This window comes from Rhinoderma darwinii, chromosome 3, assembly GCF_050947455.1.
Source record: "Rhinoderma darwinii isolate aRhiDar2 chromosome 3, aRhiDar2.hap1, whole genome shotgun sequence".
NCBI classification, from domain to species: Eukaryota; Metazoa; Chordata; class Amphibia; order Anura; family Rhinodermatidae; genus Rhinoderma; species Rhinoderma darwinii.
The window spans coordinates 384,302,200-384,318,600 of record NC_134689.1 but is presented as its reverse complement, the minus strand read 5'-3'; positions in this window follow the sequence as shown (position 1 = coordinate 384,318,600).

Here is a 16,401-nt window from a genome sequence, read left to right as displayed (position 1 = left end):
TTTCTTATCCTATGTAAGAAAATCCCTTATTTCTTAACCCTGCAGAGGTCAAAGTGGAATAGATTCTTGATGTCATGTACTACATACACTATGCAGAAATGGGGGTCTTCACCCACTGGGCTGGCACTCGTCTCTTAGATGTCTGATACTCTAATTTGCATCTTCCCAAAACACAAATGTTGTTTCTATCCCTATAGAAGTGCATAAATGGGGATAAAGCGGATTTCCTGTAAACCTACGCTCCACCCGTTTATGACACGTCTGGGAAGATGTCTTCATATTACATAACAAAGAAGGTGAGATGCATTTTTTGGACAATGTTGTGTGGAATGACCCATACCTGTCTGGTGAATAGAGCAGAGTAGAGTCCAGATACCTACATTTTGTGCATACTTGTAGACCTCTTGAAACCTGAAGACGCGCCTTGTTGCTGGACAGGTTGTTCTTGATGTTTACCATAATGATGTCACCCATGGCACCAAGTCAACGATATATTATTAGCTTGAGAATTTTGTGTGTGATGCTCTCAAATTGTAGGTGCAGGATGGGAAGAGAATTCCTAATTTTTCCAAACTGCTTCATCGTGTTTGCTGTAAATATCTTAAATATGGAGTTAGTAAATAAAAGCAGCCATATTTTTTAGGTCCATATAAATGGGAAGATTTTACAAAGGCTGGCGTTTCATGTGCCAGTCTTAATAAGTAAAATGCGTCGAATTACTAAATTAGACGCATCTCTGGCGCCATAAACCAGTATTGATTTGCACCATAATTTCCGCCAGTTTCTGATCGTATGATAAATTTGTTGGGCCGCGGTGGTCCCGCCCTTTCTGCTAAGCTCCGACTACTTTTTTGAAAGTAACAATTTTTACCGCAAAAATACTGGCGTAGAAAAGTCAATAAATTCCCCTCCCAGTATGTTCTATTTGTATCTTTATTGGGCGCATGTTCTCCCTATAGAACAGGGTTTCACAACCAAGATCTACGGAGCCTTCTTAGGAGTTCCCCAGAAGACTGCATCAATTGTCGCTTTTATAATAGGGACCAGATAGTTATAGGGCTTCTCCGGAAGGAGAACATGTGTAGTGTAAAGATTGGGAATTACTGCAATTCAAATTAGTCCTATTATTACAAGTAATATGCTACCTTCTGATCTGTGATTACTTAGGTTTTTGTGGCTAGGTGGCCCTAGAGAGCGACCTAGGAGTGGGGTCATATATAGTGGAATAAGTGTATGACCGTAAAGATCAATCAAAATACAATCTCGTGCAACAAATCGCTCATACAAAAATGGAGTCGTAAGAGGAATCCTAAAATAGCGCAAGTTTATAAAAGACATTCTCTATTTTTGGGGCAAATTATTGATGTATTTGTACTTTACCCATGAGGTGTGGTAAGAAAAGTAAGTAACAAGTCTACTGAGCTACATCAGATATATTGTTCCATGTGCGTCATTTTGATTAATTTGCTGCAATTTGCATTTTTTTTTCACCCGCCCGCATCCTACACCATTGATAATCTCCCTCCATGTGTACGGTTCTGCTGTGTATGGAAAATGATGCACTCAGCCACTAGATGGCGCAGTTGTGCACATATGTTATTACCACACTTGAATCTATAGCTGTAATCCCACTGCTGTGTTCATATCACGTTTAGGTCATACATGTGTTGTATACAAACGTATACCGTAATATTTTCATAGATTTATATTGGTCAAAGGTATGCCAACGTGATGGCCTATAGCTGTATAGCTTATTTTAATTTTTGTTGTTGCTCGGTTCATTTTATTAGTGAAGTTAAAGGGATGTTCTAGTAAAATCCAGTTCCTCTTTAACGTGCAAAACAAAGCTATAAACGAAGAAAATAAAGTCTGAAGTGGGTGAGAAGTCGCCCGAGACTGGCGTCCCATGCCTCTGCCCTTTCCTTGCATTCAGCAGACTGTGTAGGCATCAGTACAGTCCCTCATGGTGACCTGGACTAATGCTTCTCTCCCTATAGCCCATACAGCGAAGCAGTAGTCTAAGGAAACGGTGACATCGGTTGCCATGGCTACCACTATAATCGCATATTCAGCTATTATCGTTTTATGAAGGGTTGTGATAATAATTAACCTTTAAACTCCCTATTGTATTATTCCTGCAAGCATCAGGCTAGGCTGCCAATGGATGACACTCCCATATTAATGGACTCCAAGGAAAAGGGCACCTATTATAAATCAACTACTTAAGAACCCGCCTATTTTGGGCCTTCTGGACAGAGCAATTTTTTTTTCATTAACTCATTCTAATGGCTCGTCTAGATGTAGCGGAAATGCTGCGTATTTTCCGTACGGAATTGCAGAGGGAAAATACTCCGCAGAATACTGTAGCAGCAAAGTAGATGAGATTTTACAAATGTCACCCACATGCTGCATAAATATTCCGAGCAGAAATTGACCTGCGGTGCGTATTTTTCGGACCGCAGCAAGTCCATTCCTGCTGCGGAAAGTGGACTGAATTGCTGCGTTTTTAAGAGGAGATGTCCCCATCTCCTAGCATTCTGAAAAACGCTGCAAAATCTGCACCATTTTCTGCAGTCAAAAACGCAGGAAATGGTGCGTTTTTGCCGTTGCGGAAATCCTGCTATTTTCAACGGAATTGCTGCAGAAATTCCGTTGTGTGGACAAGCCCTAAGATTTCTAACTTTTTTTTTCCCCATTGACAAAGCTGTATGAGAAAAGGAAGGAGAGATGATCCAGCGCTGTGTAGAGTTTTTTTTAATTTTTTTTAAATTCTTTATTTTCATGGCCGACAACCATATTTTTACATAATTAAAAACAAGAATACAGCAAATACAGATAGGAAAATGAAACATAACCAATAATGAAGATGCATAACATTGAGCCACATACTGAAAACCTCACGGGAGGTATAACCACATATGACATCTCCCACGTGATCTGATTGACATTCCCCTATGAGAGAAAGGAGCAAGAGAGACTAAGCGAGATAAAGAAAGATAAATGAGAAGGGTAAAGGGAGGAGGAAGGGGCAACACTCCCCACCGAGGAGATCCTGCAACACCCAAGAAAAACCGGTGCGGGTTATCAACCAACTTCCAACCCACCAAGAATGTCTTTATAGGTGTCAGTGTCCTGGAACACTATCCAAGGGGACCACGTGAGGCAAAACCTAGCGTGGGTATCATGAATGCTTGAGGTCAGATCCTCCATGTGCATTAGATCGTTGACCTTCGAGACCCAGAGGGACAGAGTAGGTGGGGAGACGTTTTTCCATCTCAGTGGAATGCAATGTCTAGCGGCCATCACTAAAAAGTGAAGCAGAGAGCGTTTGTAGATATTTGTTGGGATGTCACAATGATGGAGGAGGAAGAAGGCCGCGTCCAAACGAGAACTGGTATCTGTTACCTCGGAGATCACTCTCTTCACTCCTTCCCAGAATTCTGCGAGTAACGGACAAGACCAAAAGGTGTGGAGGAGGGTACCATCGTCCCGCCCGCATCTCCAACAGAGAGGTGAAACGGTCGGGAAAATACGATGTAGACGGACCGGGGTCCTGTACCATTGCGAGAGCAATTTAAAACTGGCTTCTTGGTAACGCGAGCTGATCGAGGTTTTATGAGCTAAAGTAAGGATGCGAGAACGTTGACTTGCGGTAAGGGTGATGCCCAAGTCTGCTTCCCACTCAGAGATGTAACCTGGCGGGGGAAGATCCGTCGGATTTAGAAGGAGATGGTAGATCGTGGACAGTGTGTGACGAGCTGGCTCGGAGCCAACACACATCTCTTCCAACGGGGATCTAGACTCTTGGAATAAAGCCAGAGACGATAATGAAGAGAAGAAATGGCGGAGCTGAAATATGCGCCAATGGCCCAGAGCTTGGGGTTCAGGCAGTTGCGACAGCTCCGAAAGGGAGAGCCATTCCGCGTTCTTAAGGAAGTGTGCTGCCCTAAATATACCAGACGCGAACCAGGCCCGGAAGACAGAATCTGTCAACCCTGATGGGAAAGCAGGATTCCCCAGAATCGGAAACATGGGGGAGCAGATGGGCAATAGGCTTGATCGGACCTTATGAAGAGAACAACATCGCAATGTGGGGCTGATAGTGGGATGTTGGTGAAGGGATTTAAGAAGTCCGCGTTGCAACCACGGAACCACCTCAAGAGGGGCCTCCGTGAAGCTTTGCTCAAGACCCACCCATGACTTGGAGGGGGCGTGTCTACACCAATCCACTACGCGCGCTAGGTGAGTTGCTATGTAGTATGATCGGATGTCAGGAAGTGCCAGTCTCCCGTGACCGTCACAAGAGCGCTCGACTAAGGCGTGGAGGCTTACCATTCCAGACAAAGGAAATTTGTAAAGAGTTGACTGCTTTGAAGAATGAGGGTGGAATTGCTATAGGCAGAGCTTGGAATAAGTAAAGTAGTCGGGGAAGAATATTCATTTTAAAAATAGTGCAGCGACCCATCCACGTGAATGTGCCCCCCATCCATCTGGCAAAATCCGTTTTCACTTCGGTAAGAAACACTGGGAAGTTCAAGTTAAAAAGCTCCTTAAGATCCGCCGGGATGCGCACTCCCAAGTACTTGAGTGCCTTCGAGTTCCATTTAAAGCTAAAGGATTGTTCCAATGTGCGTAGAAGGAAGGAGGGGATGGAGACATTCATGGCCTCGGATTTGGAAAAGTTTATTTTAAAATTGGATAAACTGGAAAAGCGACGAAATTCCTGCATCAGGTTCGGGAGGGAGATAGTCGGGTTGGTCAGGAAAAACAACAAGTCATCTGCGTACGCTGCAACCTTGTCGACCCGAGCTCCCACTTCTAGGCCCTTAATGTCAGGGTTCGCTCTGATATGCCGTAGGAATGGTTCCAAAGTCAGGATAAAAATCAAGGGGGATAAGGGGCAACCCTGGCGGGTCCCGTTGTGAATGTTGAATTCTTCCGAAAGGATCCCATTCACGCGTACCCTCGCAGACGGGCAAGAGTATAAAGACATTATCCATCCCATCATTTGTGGACCAAGGCCAAGTCAGAGAAGAGTTTCCTCCATATACGTCCAATTGACTCTGTCAAAGGCTTTTTCAGCATCTGTTGACAAGAGCATAAGCAGAACTCGAGATAGTTTAGCCTTAGGAATGAGATTGATTGCCTTCGTGGTATTATCACGGGCCTCTCTGCCCAACATGAACCCTGCCTGATCAAGATATATGACACCACTGAGTAATGGGGCCAAACGCACTGCCAAAATCTTTGCAAAGAGTTTGACGTCTGCATTAAGAAGGGAAATTGGCCTGTAACTTGCGCATTGAGAGGGATCTTTCCCCGGCTTGGGGATCACTGCAATATGTGCCCTGAGCGCGTCAGGAGGGATGCGAGCGGAGGAGAAAGAATTCAAGGACGCTAAGAAATGCGGACTAAGGACAGCGAGGAATTTTTCATAATAGGGAAGCGTAAACCCATCAGGTCCAGGGGCCTTACCAGAGGTGGAGTTTTTGAGAGCGTCGGATAGTTCTGGCGTGGTAATTGGGACCTCTAGAGCATTGAGAACCTCCTCAGACAGGGAGGGGAGGCCCGACTCTGCAATATAGGACTTAATATTTGCACGGAAATCTCTCGAGAGCGTGGCCGGATTGGTGGAGTCGGTGTCATAGAGTGAAGCATAAAAGTCGCGGAATTGTGATGCTATGTCCAAAGGCAGATTAACTCGAGTGGTAGAAGAGGTTGTAATAAAAGGTACATAAGTGCGCGCTTGTTGGAGGCGCAATGCTCTGGCAAGAGACTTGCTACATTTGTTTCCGTACTCATAAAAATGCCGTTTGCATTTGGCGAGAGTGGCTTTAGCCTTGGATAGGAGTAAGGTACGTAGCTCCTCCCGTTTTTGAATTAGCGCAACTTTGCATTCCAGTTCGTGGGAGCGTTTATGCGTGAACTCCAGTGCCTTAATTTCCGTAAGGAGCCGGGTAATGGCCACCGCGCTCCATGCTTAATGAAGGTACCCCGTACAACACATTTGTGGGCCTCCCATAGTACCCGTGGATTCGTATCTAAGTAGTTATTAGTGTCGAAGTAGTCGTCAAGCGTGCGTGACACATCAGAAGAGACCAGGGAATCCTGGAGAAGCGAGGGATTACGTTTCCATTGGGATTGATGCAGTATAGGAGTTTGCAAAGACCAAGACAGTGTGACAGGGGCATGATCAGAGAAAGAGATTGAGTCAATGTCGGCCGCTTGTATGGTTGGAAGAGACCGGTGTTTGACAAAGAACAAGTCCAATCTGGAGTAGACATCATGGACAGGTGAGTAAAAGGAGAAGTCTTTGTCTGCTGGGTGTAGTAAGCGCCACGTATCCACAAAGTTATGTTCGTGAAGCGCGCGTTTAATACGGCGCAGCTGGGAGTGTGGAATTGACGAAGACCCCGTTGAAACATCCATGGTAGGCTCTAATGCAACATTGAAATCACCCCCCAGAACGAGGGTACCCTCTCCAAACTCCTCCAGCACATCCAAAAAGCCAATCAGAGCAGAACCCTGTCCCACATTGGGCATGTAGAAGGACGCAAAGGTGAAAATCTGGGAGTCTATGTTCCCCTTAACTAAGAGCATTCGCCCCATCACATCACTGCGAGAATCCAGGAATTCCCACGGAAGAGAGCGGGAAAGAAGGATACTCGTCCCCCTGGATTTCGGGTCAGGAGAAAAACTATGATAAGCGTGAGGAAACCATAGATTAGACATCTTGAAGGGTTTCTGCTCACTCAGGTGCGTTTCCTGAAGAAAAGCTACATGCAAGTGTCTGGCCTTCAACAAGTTAAACAGAATGGATCATTTCCCAGGTCCATGCAGACCCTTGACATTCAGAGAACCTATCCGCAGTTCTGTCTGGGATTGACGTGCCATGTCCCCGGCGGGGAGAGGGGAGGGGGAGGGGAGAGAGGGCAAAGAAGGTAAAAGCTAAAGACCAAGGGAAGGGAGGAGGAATAGACAGAAAAGGGACCCAAAGGCCGGCTCCTTAGCGGTGTTGAAACCTTTGGAGAAAAAGTTAGTAACAGAGCGGGGATAGGGAGAACCAAAGGAACGGAGGGGGGGGGGGGAGCCCCATGCAGCAAGCAGCACAATAACATAAGAAATTCAAACTCGTCCGGTACCCACCAAGAGATGAGTAAGGGAGGCAACGACACTTTATAGACCCTGGCTCTGCAAGCAGGGCCCTATGTACAATGACCAGTTACCCTCTTCCCAAGAACATTAGTAAATAACCACAAAGAATACCCAAGCAAAATTTATCGTACAAGTGTGATATCCACCAGCTACCGTTGCCTAAGATGAGGACAGTAAAGCTAAAAGATCCTTTAAAAGGTAAAGAGGGGGAGGAAAAGGGGTACAAATAGATGCCAGTCGGGGGCGGCGCTGTGTAGAGTTTAAAAGAGAAATGCTATTCCCACTTTTATTAGCAAAATTGATTAAAAGTGAAAAGGAGACGCAGTCCCAAGGTGAAGAGTGGTAACGGGTGGTTACCCGAGCCTACGCGTTTCGAGCACGTGCAGTGCTCTTAGTCATGGCAGAAAATATCTGGATATTACCCTTTTAAACTCTACACAGCGTTGGATCATCTCTCCTTCCTTTTTGCATTACCTACCGCGGGCCGTCGCAAGGATCTGAGCAAGGTGTCTGGAGACGCACAAACCGGTGAGCTGGAGGTTTCCTCCCTTACTTCTTTCAAAGCTGTATAAGGGCTTGTCATTTGCGGTATAAGCTGTAGTTCCTATTGGCACCATCTTGGGGTACATTTAATTTATTGATTAACTTTTAGACCGTCTCTAAGTTTTCCTGTTTTGTGCTTTGATCAGAGTACTGAGGCTAGTAGATCATGGGAAGTTCACCCAGGAAATTGATCAAGACCGTCTGCTAGTTTATTAGGAGCAGGCACAGAATTGTGGACTGACGGACAGGGTGCAGTGCACCGGAACCCATCCTTTCTGGAGTTCAGCTTTCAGGGGGAAAACTGGTAAAAAAAAAAAAAATCATCTTACAGGTGACATTGTGGTCCGAAATCGTTTTAAGCACAGCTTGAAAATTCACCTGAGATGACCGGTAAGCTTTAACCTCTACGGTTTAATCATTTTTATTGTTTTTCAGAAGTAAATGAAAACAAAAATACCAGAATTTGTATCATCAATACAACTTGACAAGAACATTACAAAAGAAACATTACAGAACAAGAATACAGCAGTACAACAGCTTAATTCTTTTATCACAGACTTGCTTTACCATTAAATATATTTATTGCCAAAGATAAAATGTGTATTTTCTTTTTATTCATTGGAATTATACTTTAATACAAGAGGAATTTTCCGACCAGCATTTCCAGACTTCAGTGAACTTAGTATATGAAAAATTCCCATATGCTATGATCTTTTCAAATGTATAAGAGGTGTTTATTAAAGTTATCAATTCTTCTAGACTAGGTGAATCTGCGTTTTTCCAATGTCTGGTTATTACCAGTTTAGCCATGGCTAGGATTTTGCAAATCAGCCCTCTATATTCTGCGGGCACAATATCCATTCGGAGAAATAATAGAGCTAGGTGAGGGAGTTGTGGAATCCTACTATCAGTCAATGATTCCAACAGGTTAAATACTCCTTGCCAATAGTTTGTTATTCTAGGGCAATCCCATAGTATGTGTAGAAGTGTACCTTTATTATCACATCCTCTCCAGCATTTATCTGGTACATTCGGGAACATTATGTGTAACTTGTCAGGAGTGTAATACCACTGCAAGTTAGTCTTAATAGTGGCTTCCACCTGTGAGCTACACTGTAAGGAACTATGGATTAATTTATACGCTTTTTTCCATTCTAATTCGCTAAAGGTTATATCTAGAGATCTTTCCCATATTCTCATGTTACGAGTTTTGCAAAATTCTGTATTCACTCTCATTGTGTTCAGTACCCCTTTAAGCAATTTAGCAGATTTGTTCATCACAACAAACAGTGTAGGGTTGCACATTGGATGTATCTTCCGAATTGTAGCTAGAAAATGTCTAATCTGAAGATATTTAAAGAAGTCAGATTGAGGGAGACTAAAAGTCTTTTTCAAATATTCAAAGGACTCAAGGCCCAGTCTGCCAAACAGCTGCGAAACACTAGATAATCCTCCTGCCTTCCAATTTATCAAATTTAGGTCTGGGATAGCTAGCTCTAGAATATCAATCGGGATATGTACCTTTGGGAGAGGACAGCAGTCACCCGCGTTTTTATGAATATAAGACCAACAATCCAAAGCCGCTTCAGTTAGAGGAGAAATATTAGAGGGTATATTCATATTCCAAAACTCCAGAAATAAAAGCGCCTTTAGATTGGAGGGGTAAACGTATGTCATCTCTATCTGCACCCAATGAGTCCTGAGGTCTTCCTTCCAACTTGGGCTCAGAAGAGCTATCAGTGTGGATGCGTAGTAGTTATAAATGTCCGGAATCCCCAGACCTCCTATGCCTCTATCTCTGATTAGAGTATGTGATGATATGCGAGGTTTGTTATACGCCCATATATAGTCTAACATGGCTTTCTGAATATCTTTGAAAAAACTCTTTGGGATTCTAATTGGAACCGTCCTGAACAGGTATAAAAGTTTGGGTAATAGTAGCATTTTAAAAGCTGCGATTCTACCTATCCATGAGACTTCTACTTTGTGTAATCTGGTCATTTCTACTTGTAAACTTTGTAGAAGGGGTTCGTAATTGGCTTGGTATAGGGATTTGTGGGATGGTGTCAAAGAGATACCTAGGTATTTAATACAACGCTCCTGCCAGTCAAACGGGTGCTTCGTTTGGAGGAAATGTATTGTTGAGGTTGGGATGTTCAGTGGAAGAATCTGGGACTTCTGTGTGTTAAGTTTATATAGGGAGACCTGACCAAATTTACGAATGCATTCCATGACTGTCTCCAAAGAATCTTCCGGGGAGGATAACGAAAGGATAACGTCATCCGCGTAGAGAGAAATCGTGTGGGTTCTATTTCCTACCCGTATTCCATGAATATCAGGATGTGTTCTAAGTAGTTGTGCTAGAGGTTCCATTGATAAAATAAAGACCAGGGGGGAAAGAGGACAACCCTGTCTGGTGCCGTTTGATATGTGAAAGCTGTCCGAAAGGATTCCATTAGTGAATACCTTTGCCGAGGGGTTTGAATATAGTGCTCTAATAGCTGCAAGGATTCCTTCTTTAAACCCCATTTTCTCTAATGTGGCAAAGGCATATTTCCAATGGATGCGGTCGAATGCCTTCTCCGCATCAAGTGCTAGCATGACTGCAGGTGTGTGGTTTTGTTCAATAACATGTAACAATCCCAAGACTCTACGAGTGTTATCTGATCCCTGTCTTCCCTTTATGAACCCAACCTGGTCCTCACCTATGAGTAATGACAATATGGGGGAAAGCCTCAGAGCCAGAATCTTGGCATATATTTTAATATCTACATTCAGTAGAGAAATAGGGCGGAAGTTTTGGGGAGTATCCATGGATTTTCCAGGCTTTGGGATGGTGACGATTAATGCCGTTTGATTTTCTTCAGGAAAAGATCCTGAATCCATAGCTGATTGGAAGAATCTGCTCATATAAGGAAGTAATATTTCCTTCATTGTTTTGAAGTACATATTAGTGAGGCCATCTGGGCCCGGGGACTTTCCCATTGGCATTGATTGTATTGCTGTTAATATTTCCTCATCTTCTATTGGGGAGTTTAGGGATTGCATCTGACTCTCAGAAAGCTGTGGTAGGTGTATATTACGAAGAAAAGATTGGATATCTTCTTCGGACGGGTGAGGTGAAAAAGGATCATTTTTCAAATTGTATAGGGACGAATAGTATTCTTTGAATTGGTTTGCTATATCCTTGGGGTGTATACGTTTCGCTTTTGTCTGAGGGTCTATTAGGAATGGAATCCTGGACTTCTGGTATTGTGATTTAAGCCTAGATGCTAACAGTTTACCTGCTTTATTGTTCTGTGAGTAGTACCTAGCTTTTGTTTTTTGTAGGTTCTTTTCATATTCAGAGAGTAAGTTATATCTAAGTTGCTGTCTTAGGGTAATAAGGCTTTTCGCTTGTTGTGGAGTCGGTTTGGTTTTGTTCAGTAACTCCAATTTATGGATTTCGGAAGTGATAGAGGAAATGGCTTCCATCCTTTGTTTTTTAACTTTATGGCCTAGTCGTATTAGAGTGCCTCTAATGAATGCTTTGTGGGCATTCCATAGTGTGAAGCTATTGATTTGAGGGGTATCATTGTTATGAAAGTACTCTCTGAGTTCTTTTGTTACTACTTGCTTATGATCTGCATGGGATAATAGAAACGGGTTACATCTCCAAATATATGTTGGAGAACTCGTGTTTTTATCTGCCAATGTCAAAGTGATTGCTGCATGATCTGACCATTTTATGTCCTCAATACTTGTGCTCTTTGTATTAAAGAGCAATTCTTTCTCTATTACAAATAGATCAATGCGGGAGTAACTATTGTGAACTGAGGAATAATAAGAGTAGTCTCTTTCTGTGCTGTGTTGTGCCCTCCATACATCATACAATTCATGTTGCCAAAGTAGGTCTCCTAACTGTGATTTTGACTGTCTTATTGGGTTCGAAGTGTCTAAGGAAGAGTCTATTATAGAGTTAAAGTCTCCGCACATAATTATTTTCCCCTGCCTGAATTTGTTTATGAGCCTAAATATTTTATGGAAGAAGCGACTTTGATGTCTATTAGGGGCATATACATTTACCAGGGTGTACTTAACATTATTAATTATGCAAACCAGTATAACAAATCTTCCTTGTGTATCAATGTGGTTGTGGATCATTTGGAACGACACCGTGTTCTTCACTGCAATCAATACCCCTCTGGATTTGCTATCAAAGTGTGACTGAAATATATGTGGAAAAGCTTGATGGTGTATTCTAGATGCATCCTTAGCTAAAAGGTGTGTCTCCTGTATACAGAATACATCACAAGCTAGCGATTGAGATTCTCTCCACATATGGGCCCTTTTATGGGGGCTATTCAGGCCATTAACATTCATAGAAGCTAACTTTAAAGCCATTTTGTAATATATAAAATATCAGATGACAGTTTTTCCACTTCAAACTCCTCTATTTCTCTACTTATCTCCTCAGTATAGTAAATACTATTATACAAGCCTGGTTGCTGTTTTGTAGTCTTGTCGTACTTGCTGCTGCAACAAAAATAATATAAAAACAGAACATACACAGTAGACAAAAGAAACTGTAGAACGCCGGAACAGTTCTCGCTGTTCCGCTCTTTGGGGGGGAAGAAAAATTCAGTCAGCTTGAAGTCAAATCCCAGTGGCCGCAATCAGCACCTATGTAGTTAGGCCTCCATATAAGTCAGTCAACGAACTTCTTTCTATCATATCCAACGTGGATAAATATAAAAGGCGTAAAATGAAGAAGTGACCCTTCAACGTTTCTTTTGCTTGCGATGCGTAGCTTGCCGCCAGTCATCTTTCATTCTTGCAGGAGGGCGATTAGGAGGTTGGTCTTGAAAAGTAACCTGAATGTTCCATGTTTTCAATATGGCCACCCCTTCATGTAGATTACGTATTATGTGGAGGGATCCATTACGATGAATCAACAGTCGAACCGGAAAGCCCCATCGGTATAAAATCTGCTTGTCTCGCAGAGCGCTTGTTATTGGAGCCAGTTGTCTTCTGAGCTGCAGTGTGGTCGCTGATAGATCTGCAAAGACGGCTATCTTATTGTATAAGGATGGTATCATATCTTTATTTTTGAGAGACACCATCCACTGCTCCTTTATGTGATAGAAGTGGATGCGTGCTATCACATCACGCGGAGAGTCATCCGTCAAATTGCCAGGCTTCGGAAGTCTGTGCACCCGGTCTATGATCACATCTCTTGGCGAGCACTTTGGTAACATGGCTTTAATAAAATCTTGAACATACACGCATAGATCCTTAGAGCCAACATCTTCTGGGACCCCTCTTAATTTTATGTTGTTTCTACGGGATCTGTCCTCTAGGTCTGCCATTTTCGCTTTCATCTGCAATACTTCATCTTCTAGCTCATAGTGTGCATCAATTAGTTCGTTGTGTGAGGTAACAAACTCGCTTAACTTAGTCTCCGTGTGATGAACTCTCTGTTCCACATCTTGCACTGCTACAGATACGGGGTGAAGCATTTTAGCAAACCCGACCTGTAGAGAGGTATTCAGGGCTTGTAGCATTGCTTTCATAGCTATTTCAGTGACAGGGGTGTCTGAGGAGGGCAGGTTACCCAGTTCTATTCCCAATTCCACAACAGGGGGTTCATGTTGGTCTATGACCCCTACCTGGTCGCTGGTTTCATCTCTGGAGGACCTGCGTTGTTTCTGCCGTTCTGGGCTCCTTGAGCCTAACGATGTCTGCGAGGAGGATGCAGTGCCTGGGGCTGTATTTGTCTGCAGATTACCACGTGTCTCTGCTGTAAATCTTCTGCTGCTTGCCGCGGTCTCCTCCTGTGATCTTATAGATGATGGGCTCAATCCCGGTACCGAGGCACTTCTCCTGTGTTCACGTTCCTCCAGAGAAGGTTTTGTGGGGGACAGAGCTGCAGGCTCTGAGGTAAGAGATCCTCTCTGAGAGCGTGTCTCTCCGCCATCTTGTTTTTCCTCCGCAAGGCGGGAGGGGTAGAAGTCGGTGAGCCGAGCTGGTCTCGTCACCGGTCTTTTCCTCCTCGGCATCCTGGGTGGTATAGTGACCCGTGCTGCAGAAGTCGGTAAGTGGCGGGTCTATTTCTGAGGCTTACGACGCTTATAAAGTGGAGATGGTGCCGGAGCTCGGTGTTCACGCAGCCATTAGGATCAACAGCCAAGCCACGCCCCCAAGCTTTAACCTCTAGAACATTTAGGCTCAGACGTCGCAGTAAAAATTTGTTTGTTTGCAGTGAGCTTGTGGTACGCATAGAAAGACGTAATTTCACTGCTTGGTGTAAACCCAATCCTAGGGTGTGTTCTCACATAGATTTGTTGCAGAATTTTCTGTGACTCTTCCATACATCTTAGTGGGGCTTACAGAAATCCATACACCTACAATAGAAATAACCGCATTCAGATGCATAGAATGGATTTTTAGTTTACATTTCTGCAACCAATGTGTAGTGTGTGAATATTCCAGGTTTTGCAGTTATTTTTTTGTTTTTGGGGAAGGGAACCAGGAATGGAAGCTTGCTTTATACTTCATCTGAGATCTGTTACTGGTTTTGTGGTCTTTTTATGACCCCTTATGATTGGTGATTAATGAAGACCCTCCTATGGGATATACTCTAAATGGACAAAAGTAGTGGGACACCTACACATTGCACCAACAAGAGCTTTTCTGACATCCCATTCTAAATCCATAGACCTTAATATGGAGTTGGTTCCCATTTTGCAGCTAAAACAGTTTCCACTGTTCTGAAGGCTTTCCACAAGATTTTGGGATGCCTGTGGGAATTTTTGCCTATTCATCCAGAAGAACATTTGTGAGGTCAGACACTGATGTTAGAGGGGTGGACTGGTTCCCATTCTCCGTTCTAGTTCATCCCAAAGGTGTTGGATGGGGTTGAGATTATGACTCTGTACGGGCCAGTCAAGTTCTTCCACTCCAAACTCACCCAACCATGTCTTTATGGACCTCTCTTTGTGCACTGGGGCACAGTCATGCTGGAACAGAAAAGGGCCAAACCCCAAACTGTTCCCACAAAGTTGGAAGCTACAATTCTCCAAAATGTCTTTGGTATCCTGAAGCATTAAGATTTCCCTTCATGGAAACTAAGGCGCCAAGGCCAACCCCTGAAAAACAACCCCATAGCATCATCCCTCCTCCACCAAACTTTACATTTGGCACAATGCAGTCAGGCAGGTAACGTTCTGGCATTCGCCAAACCCAGACTCGTCCATCAGACCACGAGATAGAGAAGCGTGATTCATCACTCCACAGAACACGTTTCCTCTGCTCCAGAGTCCAGTGACTGCTGCTTTACACCGCTCCATCCAACACTTGGCATTGTGCGTGGTGATATAAGGCTGGCATGCAGCTGCTCGGCAATGGAAACCCATGCCATGAAGCTTCCAGCACACAGTATTTGTGCGGATGTTAATGCCAGAGAAGGTTTGGAGCTTTAGTTGAGTCAGCAGAGCGTTGGCGACTTTTATGCACTATGCCTCACCACTCGGCGACCCCACTCTAACTTTACGTGGTCTCCACTTCGTGGCTGAGTTGTAGTGGTTCCTTAACAATTCCACTTTACAATAATATTACAGTTCATCGTGGAATATCCAGGATGGAACAAATTTCGCAAACTGACTTGTTACAACAGTAGCGTCCTATAACATGACCATACTGGAATTCAGTGAGCTCTTTAGAACGACCCATTATTTCAGAAATGTTTGTAAAGGCGACCTCATGGTGAGGTGCTGGACTTTATACATCTGTGGCAATGAGACTGAATGAAACGCCTGAATTCATTGATTAAGAGGTGTGTCCCAATACTTATGTCCAAATAGTGTATATCAGAATAGTGAAGGTGTAGGAAACAGTTACTAGCAGGTTCAAGAAACTTGAACTGAAATTAAAAACTGTCAAACTTTATACTAATATTATAGGAGATCTCTTGTCTTAAAGAGGCTCTGTCACCAGATTTTGCAACCCCTATCTGCTATTGCAGCAGATAGGCGCTGCAATGTAGATTACAGTAACGTTTTTATTTTTAAAAAACGAGCATTTTTGGCCAAGTTATGACCATTTTTGTAGTTATGCAAATGAGGCTTGCAAAAGTCCAAGTGGGTGTGTTTAAAAGTAAAAGTCCAAGTGGGTGTGTATTATGTGCGTACATCGGGGCGTTTTTAATACTTTCACTAGCTGGGCGCTCTGAAGAGAAGTAACATCCTCTTCTCTTCAGAATGCCCAGCTTCTGACAGTGCAGATCTGTGACGTCACTCACAGGTCCTGCATCGTGACGGCCACATCGGCACCAGAGGCTACAGTTGATTCTGCAGCAGCATCAGCGTTTGCAGGTAAGTCGATCTTACCTGCAAACGCTGATGCTGCTGCAGAATCAACTGTAGCCTCTGGTGCCGATGTGGCCGTCACGATGCAGGACCTGTGAGTGACGTCACAGATCTGCACTGTCAGAAGCTGGGCGTTCTGAAGAGAAGAGGATGTTACTTCTCTTCAGAGCGCCCAGCTAGTGAAAGTATTAAAAACGCCCCGATGTACGCACATAATACACACCCACTTGGACTTTTACTTTTAAACACACCCACTTGGACTTTTGCAAGCCTCATTTGCATAACTACAAAAATGGTCATAACTTGGCCAAAAATGCTCGTTTTTTAAAAATAAAAACTTTACTGTAATCTACATTGC